Below are 11,807 nucleotides of genomic sequence, written 5' to 3'. Positions count from 1 at the left end.
TGTTCAACTCTAAGCCTTTAGCCGAGATGATCTTACCCGGGTAGAAGAGTTGATGAATTGCTCAACTCTATACTCTCAGCTGAGATGATTTTGCTCGGCCAATGGAGTTAATGAATTGAATAAGTCCAAGACTATGACCGCGATGGTTTTACTCAGCCTTAAGAGTTGATGAATTATTCAACTCTAAGCCTTTAGCCGAGATGATCTTGCCTGGCTAGAAGAGTTGATGAATTGCTCAACTCTGTACCGAGATGATTTTGCTCGGCCAATGGAGTTGATGAATTGAACAACTCCAAGACTACGACCGAGATGGTTTTGCTCGGCCCTTAAAGTTGATGAATTGTTCAACTCTAAGTCTTTAGCCGAGATGATCTTGCCCGGCTAGAAGAGTTGATGAATTGCTCAGCTCTGTACTCTCTGCGGAGATAATTTTTCTTAACCAATGGAGTTGATGAATTGAATAACTCCAAGGCTACGATTGAGATGGTTTTTCCCGGCCCTTAGAGTTGATAAATTGTTCAACTCTAAGTCTTTAGCCGAGATGATCTTGCCCGGCTAGAAGAGTTGATGAATTGCTCAACTCTGTACTCTCAGCCGATATAATTTTGCTCGGCTAATAGAGTTGATGAATTGAACAACTCCAAGTTTACGGCCGAGATGATTTTGCTCGGCCTTAGAGTTGAGGAATTGTTCAACCCCAAGCTTTTAGCTGAGATGATTTTCTCGGCCATTAGAGTTAACATATTATTCAAGTTTCTAGCCGAGATGACTTTCCTTGGCTCAAAGAGTCGATGCTTGGTTTCACTTTTATTTAGACCGAGATGTTTTTCTTGGATTAAATCAATGGCTAATTATTGCGCGGTTGAAAGCCGAAACGCAACATACAAGAGACAAGTGAATAAAAAAATTTCATTGATTGAGCTTGTAAGTACAAAAGTTGGAACTAGCAGCTCGGTTACAAAAGATTACAAAAAACAAACAAGAAAAGGCATAAATCTAAGTAATGGGGCAGAGGTCGGCAAATTCATCTTTGGCTCCCTCAGTGGCGGCCTCCAAATCGACCACAGTGGTCCTTTTTTTGTCGCCAGTCTCCCTCTGGCCGGCCCCCTCCTTAGCCTTTTCATGTGTTTCTTCCTCGGCCTTCTCCTACAAAGAGTTGAAGACTTCGTTGGCATATGGCACCATGTAGACCGGTAGGAAGGCACGGGGAGGAGAGGTGAACACCTCGGTTTTAGATCCTTGGCCAAGTTTTTCACAAGCAGCCTTTCAACCAGACTTGAAGAAGATGTCGTTGGTGGCTTCAACTTGTTTGGTGTAGTTATCTTCGGCCTCCTTGAAGCCGCTCTCTCGCTCGGCCCTACCAAGTTGGCCAAGAAGCCTGGAATTGTCGACGTTGGCTATCTCGAGCGAGGCGTTAGCTTAACCGAGTTCGGCCAAGAAGTTCTTTCCGGTATTATTTAGCTTGGTCACTTTATGGCACAAATTAACGATGCGGTCCATGACGAGGTGCTGTTTTTGGATGGCCTACAAGAAGAAGAAAGTTAGAACAGGCAAAGAAGTAAATCGAGCAAAAACTTGATGAAATTCAAAATCATACCCTGGTCATGGACTTGACAGCCGATTTCATGAGCCGGGTGTCGGGAGCATGATCGCTCCCGGTCACGTCGCTCGGTAACAACAACGCTTTTGATAGATCAAAAGTCAAGAGGTGCTCCTTATCCCCTTTGACTGATGTGTTGGCCAGGATTTCTTTACCCCGGTGTTTGAACTCCGACCTCCACGGAGGTGTGGGCTTAGTATCCTGCACTAGCTGCTCAATGCTTAGCTCGGCCACGAACTCGGCGAAGGGATCAGCTGAGTGGGCCCGCATGCCAGCACGGCGAGAATCAGCAGGTGGAACGGCTGCGGAGGTTAGGGCAATCACAGTCCTTGAGTTCTGGCTGGCGGTAGGAGGTGGCACGCTCAGAAGCTTGGTAGAAGTGGCGGTGATTAGGTTTTTAATCTGGCTCTTCTTTGCCATCTCTTTCTCCTCGGTTAATCGTACTAGGGGCATGTTTGGCAAAGTTGGGTCAGACGAAGGAGAATGAGCCTGGAGAAAGTCTGTTACCTTGCTTCTGCGGGGAGTTGAATAACGATAAGTTGGGACGTAAGCTCGTGGCAATCTCGGTGCCGATATCTCAGCGCGGCTCTGATTGCCTCTTCGTTAGGATAAAGGTAATTGGCTTGTAACGGTTAAATAACTGCAAAAGGAAAGTGATTAGCTTGGTGTAACAAATATTGGAAAAGTTAACAAGTTAGGGAGCTCGGTTTACAAGAAGAACTGAAGTTCTTGTTGATGTACCAACCGGGCACATCGGCGGTCTCGTAGTTACCGGACACCCAGAAAAAGTCATCATCGTGCATATCCTTGTCCAGTGTGCCGGTCACTAAACGTTCTTGGCCTGGTCTTATTTTTAGGTAATAATTGTACCCGTTCGCAGTGTGTCCGAGAGTGTATTGACGTAAGATCTCGGTCAGGCCTAGATTTAAACCAAGCCGGTGGTTTAACTTGGCCACGCTATTTATGATTCTATATGTGTTGGTGGATACTTGTGTTGGAGCTAGCCTGGTGCGTATTAGGAACTCGCAGACCAAGGGCTGCACAGGGAAGCGCAGTCCCCCCTCTACCGTGCTTAGCACGGTAAAAGAATAGGACTCCAACCTACTCCATGGGTTTATGTCCTCCTCATCGAGCTCTAGATGGACATCAGCCGGAATGCCGTACTCTTCGCAGAACGCGGCTAGCTCGCCTGGTGTGTTAACAAGGAAGCGGTAGTGCCCCATTGGAGGCTAACTTGTTTCAGCACGGAAGTGTAAAGTCGGCAAAAGTTTTGCACGGTGGCTGCTCAGTCTTTGAGAGCCCTTGTGTTGGTGTGCCTGGCCCCCTAAGAGTCTGCAGTTCAAAACCAAATATAAGTGGTAGCGCGGTCGCGCGGTCGCACGTATGAGCCTATTCTTGCTCGGTTTCATTGAGCACTCTTGGCCGCTCAATCTTTGGTTAGCTCGGTCGCGCGAGCGGGTCAGATTTAAGTCCGGTCGCACGACTGCTACAGCTTAGTTCGATCCCTTATCCCCCGCAAACAATAAATCTACCCGGTTGACTTTCATTTTGGGATTGGAAAGGCGTTTGTAGCCCGGTCAAGCCCAGATTCTCACTTGTTTATCACACGAGATGATGAACAGTGTGAGAAGCGAGGGGCACTAAAGCTCTTTTACGATGAAAACAGTACAAAACCCTAACCTATCTCAATTCTAGATGGTGTCTTAGTGTTTTGAGTTTCTTCAATGGATCTAAAGCCCAAGAACATGAGGAACTTGAAGAAAAAAAAAATATCGGAGAAGAATACGAAAGATTTACTTGGTTAGAGTTCCGATCGATGGTCCAATCGAAGAGGTGCACCCCTAGTGATGATGACGTCAAGGCACGAATACAATGGAGGCTGGGATTTGAGCACTATGGATCGGGGATAATAACACTGGTTTCGGGAGAAATGGCTGTGCATAAAATGGAGAAGATGAACAGTGAGAAAGGAGGATGAAACGAAAGGGGGATGTATATGAAAACAAAAAAGACGCCAAAATTTGAAACTGAAGAGACGGCGTGGGACGACTAGGTTAGCTGTACAAGGCCAATGAATGGATGGCACGTGTCTAAAATAAGACCGGTGTCAGCCTTGAAAAGACAGGTTAAAAAGTCGAAGCATTGACCGAGCAAGTCATGAGGCCGAGCGTGAAATTTCGCGCAGTGGATAACTTTAAGTTAAAGACTAAGCAGATGGGTGACCAGGCCAGAGAAGGTAATCTCGGTTACGCTGGCATGGACGGAATTAAGGGGTAATTGAGAGGGAGGTTTGCGTCGTGATATTAGGTCGAGCTAATTTGGGCCAGAGTCAGAGTCCCCTGCTCAGTCAGACATTGGGTGCACACTTGATCGAGGTCTTAGTCCGGTTAAGTTGGAACAGTTGTGGATCGCCAATCCGGGGAAGTTATGCACTCTTCAGAGTCGAACTAGATTAGTCCTGCCAACCTCAGGGATCGGGCTCTTGCATAGTCATAACTAAGGAGCTTGGTAGAGCCACAAGGAAATTATCTAAGAAATCGGACAAGTGGCGCGGACATGGTGTGACTGCGTAGCTCGGTGAAGAGTATTATGCGGCGTAGAGGTAGCACAGTCGTGGTGTGTTGGCGTGGCACCATGCTGTCTGTTCGCGCCAAAGCCGTTTGGCGGTTTCGTTAGGTGATGTTCGGCTGTATTTGCGCTGACACATGGGGAAATGAGAGAGTGGAGCAGGTCCAGACGTCCAAGGGGAATGGGCGTAGAAGCGCGCACATGACTATATAAACAAGGTTGCGCCCTCATACTCAGGGCTGAAACATCCTCTGGTGAGAGCTCAACTACCACATTGTCCCTTATTTTCTCTATCTCTAAAAGTGTGCTAACTTGATCGTCGGAGGGTATTTCCGGCAACACATCGTCGGGTAACTCACCTTCACTGTGTTCTCAGGTTGATCGGAATGAAGCGCAGCTTGGACACGAGAAGTACGGATGACGTCGGATATTTAGCTCCCGTACATATACTTATATATATACTTATATCAGCTTCTTCGTGTATAGTGTACCTTATCAACGTAGAGAGAAGATGATCTTTGCAACACTCATGCCCTACATTTTCCCTTGTCTCACCCTCTATATCTTTCCACTATTCACTCCCACCGTCGAGAACCCTACACCGCAGCATCTTCAACCTCCGACTGGAGTCGCCGGAGCTTAAAATGGCCTGAGAAATTGCCTGCCGGGCTGGTGGTGAGGGTTGGGTTAGCTCGGCCGGATCTATTGGGTGGGGTTGGGGTTGGATTGGGTTGGGTTGGGTTGGGTTTGGATTGGGTTGGGTTGGGTTGGGTTTGGATTGGGTTGGGTTGGGTTAAGGTAAAATTGCAAAAAAAAAAAAAAAACAAACATCGAGAGAGGATGAGGGTAAAAAGTAAAAGAAACACACCTTTTCAGATTTATTTAAATTACAAATTATTTTTTGTGATTTTAAAAATTACATTATACCCATTAAGGTTTCTAATTTCATAACAAATAGGTTCTTTTATTAATAAATTATCAAATTAATTAACAGTTTTTAATAATGTTAAAATTTTATTTTAATTAATAATTCATATAATTTTATTATTGTAGGGGTAAACAGTTAGAAATTTTATTTTTTCAATTAATTCTGTTAAATAAAAAATCCTGATAGGGAGATATTTATAATTTTCTAAATCACAAGAAACAATTCATATTTTAAGCAAATTTTAAGAGGTGTATTTATAATTTACTCAAAGTAAAAATATAACCATCCTTAAACTAACACGTGTTATGTAAAAAGTGCTATGATTATCTAGAGTAATATACCACATGTTAGAATATTTCTAATGTTTAATTTAAGTAAAAAATTCATTTGGTATTAAATATTTTAATGAAAATTTTCATTTTTCATCAAATTATTTGATCGAGCATATATTTGGCCGATCGACCAGTTAGCATAAATTTATTGAAAATCTTTAGAAAGCAAGAGGCTAGTCGAGAAGGTAACTGGCCAGATAATTAGCCGGTTGTCTGGTGTATAGTCCCAACGACTTTCTACAGTAATTTGATAAAACACTGAAAACATTTTCAATTTAATGAAAATTTAAGAAATCCTCAATTTCATATTTGTTTGATATTGGCATTGGAACACCAAATCTAAACTTCTTTCATTAAATTAAAATTTTATTAAAAAAATAAAATAAAACATTGGAAACACTCTTAAACTTGTCCCATTATCTCTCATCTTTCACTCTAGTATATATTTGGGGAAAACCAAAATTTACACCAACTTCTAAAAATATAAATTGTACATGAATTTGGTTAATGTGCGTTTTCGAGTTGGGACAATTTTAGATCTAATGTGATGAATTTAAATAAGGTTTCTTAATATTGTTGTTATATTTATTCATTTAATTTAGTTTTATGTTCTTCTTTTTTTTTAAATCCATATTGTTCTTTTTATGTGGTTGGTTTAGTTGCAGTTTGGCAACTTCGTTAGAAGTGAGTTGGAATTAAAAAAAGTATAAAAAGATAAAATAGAAATAAGTTAATACTATAAAATGTCACATTCAAATAATTATTTCACTTTTTCTCTCATAAACAATTAAAAAATTCTTTCCAAACGGAACTAATTTAACCAGGCGAAATTAACCAAAAACATAGGCTAATTTTTTTTTTTTTTTTTTTATTTTTCAAATGAACCCTTAGTGTTGATGCTTTTATTAACTATAAGAGTATCTCCAACGCTTTTTCTTTTTTTTATTTTTATAATCAACTTTAAGCAATGATTTGCGGTTTAAAATTTCATCTAATACTAAGCGTTCCACTGCTTTTAATTTTCATCAAACAATCGGTCGACCGGGAGAATGTCCGGGCGGTCATCCGGCCTAGTGTAAATTTTCTTCAAATTTTTTCCAATCCAGTCGTTCACTCGGTTGACTTGCCGGTCATCTATCTGGTCATCCACCAATGGTCATCTACGAGATTTGATAATAATAAAAAAATAGAGCTCCCTTCATTTTATGCCAATTTAGTGAAATAGTTGGAATACTATTTTCACAAAAAAAAATTATCAAATTTAAATTTGATGAAAGATTTGAGTCTGGATTAGAGAGAGTCTAAGTGAATCATATTTTTTATGATGAATCTCAGTAATAGAGATATATAAAGCAAAAATTGAAAATAAATTAATTAAACAGAGTTATTTTGATCATTCAAAATCAAAAATTGTAAGTTGAATGCAATTTTGTAGAAACAAATATGACAAGTCACAAGCATTTATTTTTAACATTATATAAGGCTCTAATTATAATAAAGTGATTACGAAAATTTGCACTGAAATAATTTGTGGTGTTCCGAACTTTTCTTTAATTCCTCATTTTTTTTGTATCCCAACAATACCTTACTTCCCACCTTCTATATCTGAAACCCCTTTCTTTTATCTCAATAGTTCTCAAAATCTTATTTTTGGTAATTAAAAAACTAAAAAATAAAAAGCTAATTTGTCTTTATTCTATGGTTTCTTTTCACAAAATGTGCTTGTTTGGGTAGTTGATTGTTTGACTTTTTCACTATTTTAATCTAATTAAAAAAAGTTGTGTTTGAAAAGTTGGTAGACTTTTTTTTTTTTTAATTGATTTGATGGTTGTAACTTGTAAGAGAAAAAATAAAATAATTATAAGTTGAATGTAACATTTTGTCTTATTAATTATTTTAATCTATTTTATCTTTTAGTGGACTAGTTTAGCTCAATCTTCTTTCCAAACAAGGCCTATCAAAGGAGAAATTGCACATATTGACATAAGTGTAGAGAGAGAGAGAGAGAGAGAGAGAGAGAGAGAGGGATGGAGGGAGGGGGGTAGTGGCTAGGAAGTGGTTGCCTAATGTTGGGGTCGCTAAAGCTTAAAATGGCCAGAGAAATTGTCGGCCAGGCTGGTGGTGAGAGTTGGATTAGCTCGGCCGGATCTGTTGGGTGGGGTTGGGGTTGGTTTGGTGTTAGGGTTAAGGTAAAATTGTAAAAAATAAAAACATCGAGAGAGGATAAGGGTTAAAAGGGTAATTATTCAGTAATCTCGTAATATAGACACATAGTATTTCATAGTATTGTAATCAGTGGAGAATGTGGATAGGTGGAGTATTGTGTTGGGTGATTGGGAAACATGAGAAGACATATTGAATAATGATTGATTAAGAAATACAGATACGTGATGCTCCGAGAATATTAAATAATTTTCTTAGTTAAAAAGTAAAAAAATATAATCACCCTCAAAATAACACATGTTAGGGGAAAGCGCATGGTTTATCTACATGTTAGAGTATTTCTAATGTTTAATTTAAGTAAAAATTTTATCTGACATTGAATATTTTAACAAATTTTTTATTATTATTTTTCATCAAATTACTTGATCTGGTAGATATTCGGTCGATCAATCTATTAGTGTAAATTTACTAAAAATCTGAAGCAAGCAAGAGGTTGTTCGAGAGGACAATTGGTCGGACAACCGGCTGGTTGTTCGGTGTATAGTCCCAATGACTTTTTACAGTAATTTGATGAACGCTAAAGGCATCCTTAATTTGATGAAAAGTTTAAGAATTCCTCAATTTAATATTAATATTGGAACACCAAATTTAAACTTCTTTTAATTTAATAAAAATAAAAAATAAAACGTTTAAGACGCTCTTAAGCTTGTCCCGTTATCTCTCATCTCTCACTCTAGTATATATTTGGGGAAAGAAAAATGGTTTGGAGCTCTAATTCTTGAGCTCTAAAGCCAGCTCTAATGAGTTAGCAGTGGACCCCACCAACTGTGATGTGATGTTTTGGCCTTGGTTTGTTTTTTTTTTTTCTTGTCATGTCATTAGTGCTCTATTAGAACACCAAAATTAGTGCTATGAATTATTGTTGTTGGAGAAAACCAAAATTTACACAAACTTCTAAAAATATAAATTGTAAATGAATTTGGTTATTGTGTATTTTCAAGTTGGGACAATTTTAGATCTAATGCGATAAATTTAAATAAGGTTTCTTAATATTGTTGTTATATTTATTCATTTAATTTAGTTTTATTTAATTTATTTTTTTAATTCATATTGTTCTTTTTATGTGGTTGGTTTAGTTACAGTTTGGCAACTTAGTTAGAAGTGAGTTGGGATTAAAAAAGTATAAAATGATAAAATAGACTAAATAAGTTAGTAAGACAAAATGTCACATTTAAATTATAATTATTTCACTTTTTCTCTCACAAAACAATCAAAAAATTCTTTCCAAACGGAATTAGCCAAAAAAATCAGTCTAAAAAGGTTCTTTCCAAACGAACCCTTAGTGTTGATACTTTTATTAACTATAAGAGTGTCTTCAATGCTTACTCTTTTTTTCATCAAATTTAAGCAAATATTTGGGATTAAAAATTTCATTTGATACTAAGCGTTCCACCACTAAATTTTTAATTTTCGTCAAACAATCGGTCAACATGGAGGATGTCCGGGCGATCATCCGGCCTAATGTAAATCTTTTTCAAATTTTTCTCAATCCAGTCATCCACTCCTTTGACTGACTGATCATCTATTCGGCCGTCCACTAACGGTCACCTACGAGATTTGATAAAAGGTTAAACAACCCCTTGATTTGATGAAAAAAATAGAGCTCCCTTCATTTGATGTTAATTTGGTGAAACAATTAGAACACCGTTTTCACAAAAATTTTATCAAATTTAAATTTGATGAAAGATTTGAGTCTAAATTGGAGAGAGTCTAAGTAAATCATATTTTTTATGATGAATCTCAATAATAGAGATATGTAAAGGAGAAATTGAAAATTAATTAATTAAAATAAGTTATTTTGATCATTCAAAATCGAAAATTTTAAGTTGAATGCAATTTTGTAGGAAAAAATTTGACAAGTCACAAGCATTTATTTTTAACATTATATAAGGCTTTAATTATAATAAAATGATTATGAAAGTTTTGGGGCCTTTCATATTTTGAGCCCTAAAAATAGCGCTTCAATGGCTTTATATTTAAGTTGACATTACGGGTATTTGAGACAAATCTTAAGAAATTTAAAAATAGTGTAATAAAATATGTATAATATTTGTAATTTCTGAGTGAATTATCATTTTAATAATTTAGTACTTTTAATCAAAATGTTTTTAGTAATTTTAGGGGTGATTCTACTTACACCACTACTTTACTTCTTTATACTCTTCATATGAGATGGGTTTATTTTTTTCAATTTTACCCATGTATGAAATTACCTTTAAGGACAAAATACTAAATTAAATATATTTTATTATCTTTTTACATCCCTTAGTTTTCAATCTCTACTCTTCTTCTTCCTTTCTCAAACGTTTGTCTCTCTTACACATTTCTTTTCAAAAAGTGAGAATCATAGTATTTTGATCATAGAAGAAAGTAATAGATGAAGAAACGGAGGTAAAGAAACATCAAAAAAGTGAAATAGTGAGTTTTTTTATTTATTTGGTAGGTTTTTGTTTCATTGTTCTATATTGTTTTTCGACTTTTGTTCAGTGTTTCAAAATCGAACAAAATAAAATAGTCCAGCATCACATTGCTGAACAAAAGATATATGTTTGGTAACCAACTGTCAAAGAAAATATATATTTTCGGTAACCCAAGGGTGAATTTTTTTAATTTGTTCGGCTACTCATTACCATGTATTTTCGTTTCATTTTTTTATTTTTTTGCTTGAAATGATTATACTTTTACTCATTGCAACAATACAAGTACTACATTATTAGTGGACTCCAGTCATTAATTCATTACATACGAGGTTTGTTAAGTTTTTTTATGAACACAATTTTTTCTTATTTTTAATTTGTATTAAGTTTTATTAATAATTTGACGTATAAATATATTTATTATATTTAGATTTTTAGTAGTGGTCAAGCATTAATTAAATGGACTTCTGATGTTGAGAAAAATACTGAATTTGTCATTATTATAAAAACATCAGATACGGGAGGTAATGGCAAAAAATCAAGACTTACACTTGAGCTGTATTCGAATGTAGTGCACTGCATATAATTATTTGGTTCACAAGAAAATGGTTGATGACCTTACCTCTATCTTATCCTACTTCGAACCTGGCCCTAGATTTCATCATTAGATGACTATGCCCTACATAGGCCATTTGATAGCATACTACCCAGTCGTTCTTTATCATTTATCCATGCAACAGTGCTTGACGTTTCTACCACTTAGATCGGTATTGATTGCAACACTTGATCAAAGAGATATCTGCATAGGATTTGTAAATGAAAACCATTTCGTGCAAGTATAAACTATCGAGCCTACTTAGATCATTATCATGTCTTATTTTATAATTTTACAGATTTTATGGATGCTTTTACACTTGATGTTTGTATGAATATTTTTATGGATAGTTTTTATGTATGATTTTATAGATGTATGTTTGATTTATGGATACTTTTTATGGATACTTAAAGGAAAAATAAATCTTTCAACGTACAACGACAGGTGGCTAGACAAATCTTTAAACATGATTTTATAGTTTTTATGTATGATTTTATAGATGTATGTTTAATTTCTTGTTCTCATCTAATCGAACGACAACATACTACTAGGAAAAAAAAGTTAGTTTGGTAATATGGCACTGGATTAATTCAAATTCATTAGCATTGTATAACCAAATATGCCCGATACAAATTTAAAAATCATTGTTTGGAAAAAAGTGACTTTGTAAATGTATAATAACAAAAACGTTGAATAAACATATTTTTTCCGACAACATAACATTAGAGGAATGTAAATTGTTTAGCATTGTGTAACCGAACAGGCACTTTTCCTGCATCTTTCTTTTTCCTCTTGCTATGTATTTGGGTGTTTTGTGAAGTTTGTTAAAAGCTGATTTTTGTCTTTTAACCAAACTTTTTGACTTTTTTGGAAAGTGATTTAGAAAGTTAGTAAAAAGTTTTTTTTTTCTTTTTGAGTTATTATTTGTTTATGGTGTCATATCACAACAAAATGACCAAAATACCCCCACCAAACTTAGGAAATTGCATTTTTAGAGCTGCTGAACGTAGCTTTTTGTTGTTTTCCCAAAAGAGCACTTTCTTTGTTCCCTTATTTTCCTTCCAAAAACTATTAGTGTATAGAGATGAAAGAGTTTTGAAGAGTCTTACTTTAGGATTAGTTTTGATAATATAATAGGTGTAAT

The sequence above is a fragment of the Camellia sinensis genome, chromosome 15, assembly GCF_055761805.1.
Source record: "Camellia sinensis isolate YWXY chromosome 15, ASM5576180v1, whole genome shotgun sequence".
In the NCBI taxonomy this organism is placed as follows: domain Eukaryota; kingdom Viridiplantae; phylum Streptophyta; class Magnoliopsida; order Ericales; family Theaceae; genus Camellia; species Camellia sinensis.
The sequence above is the reverse complement of the archived record's forward strand: the minus strand, read 5'-3'. Positions refer to the sequence as shown.